Genomic DNA, 12,514 nt, shown 5'->3' on the forward strand with positions numbered 1-12,514 from the left:
GCACGTTTGCTTGAAAATGTGGGAACTGCGCCTAGGCAGCTTAGGTTCAAATGAAGAGCACATATTTAGGTGCAAGGGAATAGAAAATTTCCCATGTCATGACGGAGCCGCTAGACCAGAGTGCATCAATTGCTATCTTGGCTAGCCGGCATCATGCGGGCTTGCATTTCGGGCGCCCTGTAGATAAGCATGCTCTATTCCAAACAAAAAAGCGGTAATGATGGCCCAAATTTTAAAGCCAAGCTTGTATGGTCTCACAAGTGTCGGCGGCGGTGGTGGTGGTGGTGGAGGTGTCACGTTCAAAAGTGGGCTATCCTGGTGAGGGGCAGAAGGGTCCAAGCTGATGGCACATACCCCTGTAATGTGGGCCGATCCTGGTGATTGTACAGCAAAGGGTTTCACGATCAATGGCACATAGCCCTGAGGGCTCGTGACCTGTAAAGCACCACTGAACTACCCTTGTGGCACGTGGGACCCAAAGCGACCAAATCACCAGCCCTCCCCATGTCGAGAAAACTGGGGTAAGCGAAGCTTGTCCAATTCTAGCCTGTCAATTCTAGAGTGAAGGCTTCCGAGGCCCAGGCGAAACTTCAGCGAAGAGCCGCGGGCTCCGAGTTGTGGGAGCGCGTTGTTGAGACCATCGTCAGCGAAGAGCCGCCGACCCGAATTTCAGGCAACGAAGCGGAACGCCGGCGACATTGTCGTCTTGCCTCAAGCTTCACTTACCCACATTTTCTCCACAAGGGAAGGGCTGATGATTGTTTTCGTGCTTTAACTTCTCCCTTACTCAAGCCTTCTCTTTTACACGAGCACCTGAATGCTACCTCTCTAAGCATCCGTATTGCAGCTCACCTTCCCGTTCTTCGCGTCCTTATTTAATTTTTTCGCCTTTCATCCCGTAGCGGCTCCTTTATTGGCTCCCGATGCTTTCCATTGCCGTCTGAGAATTTATTAGGTGTGCAGACCGCTTTGACGGCTTCGAGCCCCTATGAAAAAAAAAAACCGGCAGATCCCACACCCTGTGGGAATCGATGTTATGCGAAGCAGTGTGCAGGGAGAATACCAAGTTAACGAAATGACCATGAGAGCACCAAGACGTAGGCTGCTCTTTCATGACCTACATGACATGCATGTCATGACGTTCATGTCAAAATCCTCAGGAGTCACTTTAACACCTAAGAGACCTTAGGGCGAAAGCCTTAGTCATACTCCTGACTATGACTTCGACTATCAACCTTTAGTGTTGCTTCACTTAGGACCCACGTCCGAACCCATTTCACTGTTTTTAAGTGTTAAAGGGACAACAACCGCTGAGAACATGAATTGAGATAACCGCGCGGATGGAATGGTCGTTTATCGTATTGGCTAGAACGGGCCCTGTTTTTCTCATCAAACGTGGATTTATAATTTTATTTCTTCACTAAAAGTCGTGAAAAATTACCTTAGCGCCCCATGAGGCCAAAACATGAACCTATTTAAGAGGTCTACGATGTGACCTTCTACCAGTGTATGCTGTTCCTGGTCTTTTTATTAATATTGAAATACAGTAACCTTCTTTCTTTATAAGTTTTTTTTCTAACATACAATGTGCAGGTAAGCCTTCGTTTGTAGTGAGTAGAAAAGTGGCGCTGCCTTCGCCGTCGTTTTCGATGACATGGCTTGGCTCTTCTATCGGCTGAATAACGACGACGGGGGACAGCCAGCCATGACGTAGGCGTGTACTTGGGAAAAAAACGTGGTGCAGCTGTGAGGAAGGTCTGCACAGAAACGCAAACTAATTGTACCATTCTATTTACCTTTAAAAGTGGCTCGAAATTGAAATATAGGTGGTTAACCACAGTTGCACTTCCTCCAGTGAAAGAAGGACGATTGGGCGGCTTTCACAATTTGCGAGGCGGACTATCTGCATCGCTATCACTTCTCAGGTTGCTGGAGGAGAGACTCTTAATTTTTAGAGGCTGCTCAGATCGAAAAATTCTGCTTACAAAATATCCACGTGCCTTTGGAGTAACCGCTGCAGATGTAAAACTACCGTGGGTGAGCTTGCGTGCGCCATAAAAAAACTGGGTCCGTAAAATCGGTTGTCCGTCCCTTTATCTTTTTCGCCGAGTCATTTAATTTATGCTGAGTCATGCTCATGACTATGATTTCTAGCAGCATCCTGGTTTGTTTTTTTTAACACTTAGTACCCACGTCCGAACCGATTCCACTGGTTTTTGAGTGTTAATCTTTTTTCGCTGAATCGTTGTCATTTTGCTGAGTCATGCTCAAGACTATGACTTCTAGCAGTATTCTTTAGTGTTTGCTTCCCTTAGTACCCACGTCCGAACGCATATTTCAGTGTTTTTTGAGTGCTATACTTTTTTCGCTGAGTCATTGTCCATTTTGCTGAGTGATGCTCATGACTATGATTTCTACCATCGTCCTTTAGCGTTCCCTTCACTTAGTGCCCACGTCCGAACCCATTTCAGTGGTTCCTAAGTGCTATACTTTTTAGCGGAGTCACTGTCATTTTGCTGAGTTATGCACTTCTACCAGCCTCTTGTAATGTTTGCTTTACTTAGTACCCACGTCTGAACCCACTTCAGTGGCTTTTTAGTGTTGATATTTATTCGCTGAGTCATTGTCATTTTGCTGAGTCATGCTTTGACTATTATTTCTACCATCGTCCTTTAGTGTTCCCTTCACTTAGTGCCCACGTCCAAACCCATTTTACTTATTTGTTGAGCGTTAATTTTTTTCGCTGAGTCATTGTCATTTATTGCTGAGTCATGCTCATGACTATAATTTCTAGCAGCATCCTTGTTGTTTTCTTCACTTAGTGCCACGCATCCGAACCAATTCGTGTTTTTTGCGTGTTAACCTTTCCCCGCTGAGTCATTGTCGATTTTGCTAAGCCATGCTCATGACTATTCTACCAGCATGCCGTAGTGTTTCTTCGCTTGGTACCCACGTCCGAACCCATTTCAGTGGTTTTGAGTGTTATACCTTTTTCGCTGAGTCACTGTCATTTTGCTGAGTCATGCTCATGACTATGACTTCTACCAGCCTCCTGTAGTGTTTCCTTTACTTAGTACCCACGTCCGAACCCATTTGAGTGGTTTTTTAGTGTTACACTTTTTCGCTGGGTCATTGTCATGACCTACATGACACGCATGTCATGACCTATAACCATGTCATAACCCCATGCTACAGACGTGATAGCGTCGGATTGTAATTTGAATGTACGTGAAAGCATAATTCTGTTAAGAGGAAACTCAAACACAAACCCCTTTTACAGCATTTCTACCGCACCAACACGGAAGCTCGCGTAATTTAGTTACGAAAATGCTACCCAGATGGCGCTCGCATCCTCGGCAGGTCGAATCGCTTGCTTGTTTTGGACACGCGCGAGCGTCGGGCCAATAGCACACAATTATTAAAATTATAAAAAAGGTGCTAGGGCATTCACATTATAATATAAGACGACTTATATTGCCCCTGGTAAAACGTCTTACCAGCAATGCATATCTGTTTATAAGTTAAGTCGACTTTAAGGGGATCGGTGTAAGTTGGCCTTTGTATGCTGGCTTTGCCTTATTCTCCATTGCGGTGAAGCCTATTGAAACAAAAATGCGATGCGAACAGGGCCCGATAACGCTATCGCGTTCCACTCTTAGAGGCGATGCTTAAGCGTCCTCCATTTTTTCCACGAGTTTGTCTGGGGCATAATTTAAGAACAAATGCATCGCACGTGAATTTTTTTCACTTTGTAAACATGATGAAGTAATTGTGGGAGACGCGTCTTTTCTGATGAAAGGGCTGCATGATCGCACCAAAGGGCCATCTGGCGCGGGTGCAATGTTCCCCCTCTACTTAAGCCAGCGACTCTGGTGCTAACTTCTGTCCCGATATGACACATGCAGCAAGTTTCGGGACCAGTGCGAAAGTATGGAAAGTAAAGGTGTCCTATCGTATCAAGCATAATTTTATCACTGGCATTGAGCAAGCTGGTAAGATGCGCCCCAAGTTGTCTGATTGAACGCAACATAAAAGCGGGGAGACAGTTCTGCACAGTAAAGGATGTGCACTAAGTAAAAAAAAAATATTTACTTAAGACTCAATCTGTAATATTATTCGCTGATTCCCTACAGACGTTATTACAAGTTCCTTTACGACACCAGCAATTTAATTATGTCTCATATTTCATTTTTCAGGGCTGGTCATGGATCACAAGCACGTGTGTAAGTAAACTTCTATAATTTAATTTTGTGCAAGTTTTCTGCATTTACTTATATCACTAAAATATTACTGTTATTTATGGGAGTACAAACACAATAAAGAAATAAATAGATTATGGTGTTTACATGCCAAAACCACGATGATGAGGCACGCCGTATGGTGGAGGACTCCGAAATAATTTGGACCACCAGGTGTTCTTTATCTTGCACCTAAATTGACGTACGCGGGTGTTTTCGCATTTCGCTCCATTCGAAATCCGGCCGCCCTACAAATTGATGAGTAACAATATTTTTGCAACAGTATCATTTCATATTAGACGTGTACCTACTGGTTTCCATGACAGCGCTCACATAGACGCCACTGCAATATTTTTTCATGATTTCTGCATGCTCCGACTCAACATTTGGGAATTTACTGAGATTATACCTGATAAAAGAGATACCTGTTCACGATATATTGTTTTTTTTTTTGTTCTTTGATATTGCTAGTCCCAACAGAAAGCCATTTTAGGAGTGGAAATATCGGACATAACAACTGACAATAATTTCAGATGCCTAATTTCATGGCTAACAGATGGTTGCAATGATGAAGTTTCACATATCACGCAGTTTACATAAATGAACGCATCGCAATACAATCAGTGCAAGAACTGCTCAACGTAAAAGAATACGTAACCTTAATAATAAGTGAATGTGAAGTCTAGAAATTGCGAAGCATGTGGAACTCCCTAATTACTCTTGAAAAAAGTATATTATTTTATTCATAATATTTATTTCTTATATGACGGAATAGTTGGTAAATAAACAACTACAATTTTTAATTTGTAAAATATTTCCTAACGTCATATGAAAAACAAATATGAACCTAAGTGCAGGTGTAGATGCCAATAAAAAACAAAACATAGTTAGCGACGGCTAACGTTTTAGTCTGCCAACTTACACTTTTACAGTGGGCGATCGCTTATGCGGTAGCAGGTACGATCAATAAGAAAAAAAAAAAACGTGAATGATACTCAATTTACCGCCTACCTAGCGGCAGGCAGAGTAAAAATGGTGTAATTTCGATGGAAGATCACCATTTTACTACAGTAACTAAGCACGCAAATTGCAAATGTAAAACGGCGCACATAAATATATCGAACTAACGTAGTTCCACATCGTGGAGGAGTTGTGCTTTCTATGGCGTAGAAATATTTTTTTTTACAAAGTGCATGCAAAGTTTCACGCATGGAAGTCAAAGGATTTTGCACAAATGAGGTGGAATATGTTTGCGCCCATATTCTTTTATTTAGAAATTTTTACTGAAATTGTTCAGAGCTTATGACAATTTTTATTCTCACCTGTGAACAAACCATCTGCAGCACCCACAAGGTTGCTGTGAATTTCTTATTTTATAAATGTTTACCTGTAAGCCTGCTGGCGAGCGGCAGCACTATTTCGGGTGCTGGATGAGGTTTACTGCACGGCATAAAACAGTTTTAATATATCGGCTGGTTGAACCCTCGTGAGCAGATGAAAGTTTATTTAACAGCGAAGCTGTTTAAGCCAGCCGTAATTTGTGGTGCGCGTCAAGAAACTACCGAGAAAGAAAATAAAACAAACACTCTTGCCGAGGCGGGATTCGAGCCCGCGTACCCCCGGTCCCAAAACGAGCGTCGTAACCACTCAGCTAAACAACCACGCTTGAAGAACATGCATTTATGCGAACCATACGATTGCGTTCGAGCGTCTTCGTCTTCGTCCACAGCTGGCGCGTTCGTACGCTCGTGCTCTGTACGGTGAAGAGGTTTTCCGCGCAATGAGGGCGAGAGAGAGAGAGAGAGAGATAGAGAGACGCAATAACGGAGCGGGTCTCCTGAAACGCGGTGTCGGTGTGGCAAGCTGTACTATGAAACGCGCAGTGACGGCCGTAAGTCCAAGACGCGCGAAAAAAAATTATCACCATCCTGAGTAATAAGATGAAAAGTTCGCGTGCACTACCGGAACATGCTAGGCTACGCGTTACGCGGCCGAGTGCAAGGTTAAGCGTTTTTTTTGCATTTCGCGGGCTTTCTTTAAAGGCAATGGACACTTTGCAAAATAGTGAGCGCCATTTGCCGTAGGCCTGAGGAGGAAGCGTTCGGGGCGCTGGGTGCGAGATTATTTGTGTGGGGAGCATTCCCCGTCGTCTCCTTTTATTGCTACCTGTGCCATCGAGTTTGATTGCGTGAAATTCAGCTTGCCATCGAGCTTGATCGCGTGAAATTCAGCTTCCGTTGTTTGTTTAGTCGTCCTACGTCGTGTCAAAATGATGGAGGAAGACTGTATTCCGTTTTCTTTTTTGGACACGGGATGGATTTGCGACTTTTCGCGATGCTCGATTGCCAGCGACCAAGTATGGAGCTACCTGCACTCTACGCGACCGTGCGTCAAGCCATCGTGGTTGGGCATTTAAAGAAGAGGGCTACGTGAAGAACGTTATGCTCAGTTTGAGCACTAGTGACCCACAAGTGGGTCTTGTTCGGGCGCCTTGCTTGCCATCGATGAAGTCCGGTGCCTACATTGCGACGGCGTGGTATCGCAAAGCAAGTGGGGACATCGCTGGAGCGCACTGCACATGTGTAGCCGGGTAAGAAATTAGAAATGTTTTTTCTGGCCAACAAAAATGCAGTTATCAGTGAAGAGCTCAGCGTTTGGCAGTGACTCGGGTCCCTAAAACACGCGCACGTTCGCTTTGAAACGAGTAGCAGACCCAGCATGCGCTAAACGAAAGTACTTAATATTTGCATTCTATGACGATTGGAAGCAGTACAGGTGTGTAGTTCTATCGTGCCTTGGTCCTGCGAACAGCGAAGAAAATGTAGAATGCAGTACATACATTACATGCGAACTGCGCTGTAGCTGTGGCCGTTTCTTGTCAAACGGACTTGTGTGCCTGCGCCAATGCGGGGTCAATCATTAGTACGTCTCGCTTCGGTGTTCGCTTGACTTCGATCTTGCTATAATCGCGCTTTAGTCGTACGCTAAGATTCCAATGCAAATGGACTTCAGTAGGCATGGAAACTGTCCGTGCGAGAGTTGTCAGAGTTATAAAGAAACAAAACTCAAACTGGTGCGGATAACCGAAACCCCGGCCACGATTCCCTTTGCACTACATGTGAAATATAGGAACACGTTCGCCGCGTATTTTTTCCTGTAAAGTGCTTTTGACTTCCACCTCAGCACAGTTTTATAAAGCGTTTAGGCGGTGGATCGTGGACACACTAACTGCGTACTGCCACGCCAAGGTTTCAGGGAATGCTTTAAGCAAGAGTGTGTAGTCCCCTCACATGAACATACTTTGCCGTCACTTCTACGTTTATGTTACTTTTCTTTCCGGCGCTGCAGCTTTAGAACAGCCTGCTTTCCTTAGGAATTCATACAATCTTAATTATCGGTTGTTTATATCCACCTATACTCACACTTTATGGACTGCAGGCTCAGTCAATCCTGTCAGCATGTTGCTGGAGTGCTGCTGAGCGTAACGGACAAGACGGCCAAGGAACAAGAGTCCTGTATCGATGTGCCATGCAAGTGGATTGTTCCTGCTGAAGGTGTAGTACCATATCTCCATTTGAAATGTTCTCTTTTTTTACAACTTATTTGGAACATTGATTTTGTTGTCAGCCTCGGCTTGTCGAGTAATTCAGAAATCACAGTACACTAAATGAACTTTATTTTTGCATGTTATATTGAATCACAATTCGAAAGCACTGTTGACAAAACAAAAAGTATGCAACAGAATAGGCTGGTAAATATTGCTATTAGTAGATGGTAACAGCCTCCACTATAGAAAAACTTAAAAGCAGTACTATACTGATTACGATAATAGATGTGTCTTGCATCACTGACATGTTTATTTTCTTTGTGGTGCAGTAAAAAAACAGGCCCCAAGGTTGCCACTTCAGGACATCCCCTTTCAGAGGCATGTTGTGAGCAAGCCTGCCTACGTTAAGAAGCAGCGCAAGTATGACCCCTGCCCCTATGTGCGACCGTCTCAAGACGAGATTTCGAAACTCAAGGCAAACCTTTCTGCGTGCTGCCCTTCACTACAAGTGCTACGCTACCTGTGTCCCGAGGACAAAGTAGAATGTTGCTCTACCCAAGCAATAGAGCCATGAGCGAAGCCATGGTTTATGGAAGGATGCATGAGCAAGATGCTGTTGAAGCATATTCCATACTTATACGCAGTCGAGATGTGCAACTGGAGGTGACCGAAACTGGGTTGCACATTCACAAGCACTACCCATTTTTGGCTGCCTCTCCATATCGGATTGTTGTCCTGGATGGCGAGCAAGGATTGCTCGAGGTAAAATGCCTATTTTCGAAAAAGGGTATGACTGCAGAAGATGCATCCAAGGACAGCAAATTTTGCTGGCATGCTGAAGGATGGGCAAGTCTACCTAAAAAAAGACCACGCCTACTACTACCAAGTTCAAGGGCAAATGGCTACAACAGGGCACAAGTGGTGCGATTTTGTCATATGGACAGAGGCACAAAACCGAGGTGAAATGCATCACATCCATGTAGAGAGAATTTTTTTCGATCGGCCATTCTGGGAAAATCATATGCTCCCAGCAATATTGCACTTCATGCTAAAAGCTTTCATCCCAGAGGTGCTCACTAGACGTGTAAAGCGACTGGGCAAGCTATATACAACTGGACAGTATGTCTCCTACAAGAAAATTAAGGACGGTTTTTATGTCTGTTCGCTGAAAGACAGCTTGGTGCTTAATATAAAGAAGCTCAAATAACTGCAAGAACTACGGTACAGTTGCAAGTGCGCCCAATTGAGGCTCGCGCGTTCACTTCTCTTCAACAAATGGCTCCAATGTCACTTATCATGGCGGTGTTTCCATAACTTTCAGTGAAACTGTACTCCTGCAGGACGGCTGACCCCAACCTTCTGGCGCTGCCACTCAAGCGTATCAGCACCACCAAAGGGAGAAGAATGGCTCATCATGTATCGACGTGCCACCAAGGGGAACAGGTGGGACCCAACCATAATTCTAGTCAATGTCATTTTCTATCTGGACGGAGCATTCCAAACACATGAAGAGGAACTCACTAGCTGGGAGCATTTCCCGGCGCACCCCAGCAGACTCCCTGGGACTACTTCAACGCAACAGGATCCTTAATTCAGTCCGTGGTTTGCTAGGAAGTTGGTAACTTAAGGCGCTCACCCTTCACTGTCATCTAAAGAAAGTTCTTGCACCTGCCATCACTCGGGTCGTACGCATTGCCGACAGCAGAACGACTGGCGTAGTACGAATGTGTACTGCCCGCATAAGCATTCTGGTCGCCATACTGTCGTCCTTTTCATCGTGCTTGCCTACTGCCCCTATGATCTGATACTTGGCATAGACTTTCTCTCTGATCACTCTGCGCTCATCGATTGTTCCGCAAGTACTGTTTGACTTGACCTGCCTCTCTTGTGATCCTCCTGCACCACCGAAAATTAGCCTAAGTCTGACCGATTTTGTTCATGTGCCACTGCAGGTCCTGACATATATGGAACTGTTACCTCCACTGCCAGTTCTAGATAGTGATTAAATTGCTGCACCAATCAATGCCGTTGTTTGTCATGCACGTCACTGTCCCTCATACTGTACTGTTACCGACAACTGTACATGCCTTCGCGTGGTGAATTTCAGCCTCATAAAGCAAGTGCTACCACAGGGAATATCCCTGGCCATGATCAGTGCTTTAACAGATCACTGCTTTGAGACTTTTTCCGTCGACAACTCCTGTGAGCCTTGCAAGTCTGCCAGTTGTTCCGATGATGACAATGCAAAAATTGCCCCGGACCTCTTGCCTGGTGAAGCTGAAGCTCTCCATAACTTATTGTTTTTATATAGATATTCATTACCTAAATGAGCGTCCCTTAGGCCAGACATGCCTTGTCGTATTCACACTGGAGATGGCCAGTCAATTCATAAACAACCCTTCCGAGTTAAATCAGTCTGAAAATACCTAGAGTAAAAAAAAACTCAAAGTTATTCACAAAACATTTTTTAAAAACTTGTGTTGTAAGCATACAGTTTGCCAAAGGCGAGGGCGCTCGAAGCTGCTAATGGTGACAACCAGAAAAGTGCTATGTATGGAAAATACATATATGCATATACATGCCACTGATAAAAAACAAATTTATAGATTATAAAAATTTGTGTACGTTGGGTGGCTTATAGGGTAGAGAGATAGGTAGTTGGGAAGTGTGAAGCAGCTGTCGAGAGCTGCTATGCACATACATAAACATACTAGCATCATTGAAATTTATGAGAAAAAAAAGTTTCGCTGCTGCCCGCATGAGAGCACAGCATCTTATATTTGAACATTAAATCGGTAAGCAGGAAACTGCACATAGGAAAGAACAAGATGAATGCAGTGGAAGATGAGCATGACAATGTCATCAGTAGTTTTGATAATATAGTAAAGGCAGCAGAGAAATTCTATACTGAACTTCACAGTACCTAAAGCACCCACACAAACTTTACTGGAAGGGTTCGTGTACAACTAGCGCTCAAGTGTTGCAAGGACTTTACATGTGCAGGGGACAAACGACAAGCAAACGAAGTATACCATTCAGTTTGATGAAAGGTGGGAATATTATACTTGGAAAACTTGTGACTCTTCATACGAAATATTCACGTGTACCGAGAGAAGAATGCCAACATTGTAATCGCAAAAATGGAGATATTCAATGACCTATACCGTTACAGGCCTATTACCTTGCTTTTGGCATCTTGTGAAATAGCCGAGGTCGAGGTAATGGAATCAAAGCAACACTCGAGTGACATCAACACGATAAACAGGCTGGATTAACAAAAGGATATTCAATATAATATTATATCAATCAGGCGATCAAGAAATCTGCGAAATATAACCCGTGTCTGTACAGCTTCTGGAGGCTATGGAAAGGCGTTGAGTAACAATACCAGCAGACACGAATAAAGTGTATAATCAAGGAGTATGGAAAGCATATACGTAACTTATCTATATGAATTGTATAGCTACCTTAATTCTTGACAAGCGCAAACGTATAGATCAAGAAGGGGATCATGCAATGAGAATCGCTGCTATGCTATGCACGGCGTGCTTAGACTTATTCAAGCTATAACTTGTGGAAGCTCTGGGAATGAGGATCACGGCTACCTGCGGTTTGCAGGTGGCATTGCTCGAGGCATTATTTTCATCCTCGTTAGTCGGTGTCCTTAATGAGTACATTTCGATAATTGCTTAAAAAGCAGCACACTTTGAAGATGTGCTCAGCAATGTCCATCATACAAATTGGAAATGGCCTGTCTAGGATATGGAAGCTTTTGACACGTGCGATCACTCTTTCTAAATGAACCCTTGCCGATGCAATGCGCCTTGTCTCTAATACATCTTGGGCATTCATTTGCATTTCATGTCGTTCTCGAAATGGAGGCCTGTATACTGTCAGTTCAGGAGGCAAGTAGGGGAATGTGAACCCTTTATCAACCATAATAGCATCACCAGGCTCCAAGTCATCCAGAAGCCCACTACACTGCAGAATATTCTTATCCGATACAGAGCCTCCCCACAAACGAGATACAAATGCTATGTATCCGTCAGGTGTGCAGCCAATAAGGACTTTATACGTATTGTAGTGTTTGTAGGAAGAAAATGTCTGGCGCTGCGCACTTTGAGACGATGGTCGCTGTATTCTGACCTCCGTGGCATCCAAAATAAGCCTCGTGTTTTCGAAATGTCGAAAAGATTTTGGGAGGTGAGGCAGAATTTGTTATCGTGAAGGTATATGGTTAAGGTGCCGAAGCTCCCTCTCTAGGAAGTTTATCCACGTTGTGAAAATACGGCTCACTTGGCTTTCGGATATACTGAAGTTGCGCGCGAGCTCCTTTCCACGCATTCCAGTCCTAAGCCGCACAAGAACCATCAAAAATTTCATGGCTAATTCAGTTTCTTTCGGCCGGCCACGAGTTTCATTTTGGCTTTTTTTTCCCAGTTCCAGTAAGACATCTCATCAGCCCTAGGTGTAAGGTATTGCAGCAACGAATGAAAAACTTCATAGCGCGGTAACCCAGTGTAAAACATACAGCTCTTGGGCGACTCCTGAATTGTTTCTAGTGTAAGCAACTGCAACTTGGATGCATCAAGCTGACTTTCAAGACGGTCATTCCTTGCTGCAGTTTTGTCACAGTATCATGCAGCAGTCCAAGTTTTTCCTCCATGTGGTTTAGTTTCTCCTTCAACTCATTGCAGGAAGCACAATCACTTCTAGCTTGTTCCTTGTG

At 44.1% G+C, this 12,514-nt stretch overlaps 1 pseudogene; it reads right to left on the reverse strand.

Annotated features, from left to right (window-relative positions):
* Nucleotides 1–11,108: 11,108 nt before the first annotated feature.
* Nucleotides 11,109–12,129, reverse strand: LOC119452411 (uncharacterized; annotated as a pseudogene).
* Nucleotides 12,130–12,514: the final 385 nt, after the last annotated feature.

The sequence above is a fragment of the Dermacentor silvarum genome, chromosome 5, assembly GCF_013339745.2.
Source record: "Dermacentor silvarum isolate Dsil-2018 chromosome 5, BIME_Dsil_1.4, whole genome shotgun sequence".
NCBI lineage: Eukaryota > Metazoa > Arthropoda > Arachnida > Ixodida > Ixodidae > Dermacentor > Dermacentor silvarum.